This window comes from Heterocephalus glaber, unplaced genomic scaffold (assembly GCF_053883595.1).
Source record: "Heterocephalus glaber isolate CG9 unplaced genomic scaffold, H.glaber_assembly_v1.0 deba00000470, whole genome shotgun sequence".
NCBI classification, from domain to species: domain Eukaryota; kingdom Metazoa; phylum Chordata; class Mammalia; order Rodentia; family Bathyergidae; genus Heterocephalus; species Heterocephalus glaber.
In genome coordinates, this window is record NW_028258145.1 from 27402172 (window position 1) to 27403242 (window position 1071).

Consider the following 1071-nt stretch of genomic DNA (forward strand, 5'->3'; position numbering starts at 1 on the left):
GGGGCTCCTCTCCCTTTCTGATTGAAAATTAAACCCTTTAAGAGTGGCGGGGGTGAAGGGAGGACAGGAAATGGGGAAAAAGTAAGAACCAAGATACATCATGTAAAGGAACAAGTACCCAATGATAAATGTAAATGTATTGTATACCTAAAATGTACCAATAAAAGAATTTAAGGAAAAAAAAAAAAAAAAGAAAATGAAACCCTTTTTTCCTGTGCTAGGTTCTGGGGGTTGACTCTTCCGATTCAACCACAATTTCAAAAATTGTCCCCACCTGGCCTGCACCCGCCCGAGCCAACTGATCTCCATGCACCTGGCCTGCAGCGAGCCGCACGGCGCGCCGACGGAGCGGACATGGGCAGAGCGATGGTGGCCAGGCTGGGCTGGGGCTGCTACTCTTGGCACTGGTCCTACCCACGCAGATTTACTCAAACCAAACAGCTGTTGTGCAACCTTCAAGTAACACCTCCCAGAACACCTCTACTACCCCAAATCCAACTAATGCCACCACCAAGGCAGGCAGCGGTGCCCTGCAGTCGACAGCCAGTCTCCTTGTGGTCTCGATCTCTCTTCTACATCTGTACTGTTAGAGACTGGCCAAGAAACGTCCCTACTTCCCCATCTTGTAAACCCAATCTAAATGGCGACCAGAAGTGCAGTGTGGCAAGGAAGAAATCTAATTCCACACCTTATTTTAGCGATGCAGAAAATGCTGAGAATTCCAAATTTGATTCATTTGAAGGATGTGTGAAGGGATTGACAGACGATGAATGCCAGTATTAAATCTGCTGGAGTTTTTTTTTTTACAAGATGAGAGATAACAACATCCAAGATTACCCATGTTTTCCTCAAATATGGCTTAAGAAATATGGACACTTAAAACTGTACCTTGCAAACAAGAATAGATTTTATTTAGAAATAAAAGATGGGATGTGGAATGGAGATTCCGTTTTCATTAGGTTCATTAAATCTATAAGGCCATAAAACATAATATAAAAAGCTTCCATGATGCTATTTACATGTACATTAGAAGGAACTACCAGGTGTCACTGTAATTCCTCAATGTGTTGT

At 43.1% G+C, this 1071-nt stretch overlaps 1 pseudogene; it reads left to right on the plus strand.

The window, feature by feature from the left end:
- The first annotated feature begins 344 nt into the window (after nucleotides 1-344).
- On the plus strand, nucleotides 345-827 carry LOC101720527 (signal transducer CD24 pseudogene; annotated as a pseudogene).
- Nucleotides 828-1071: the final 244 nt, after the last annotated feature.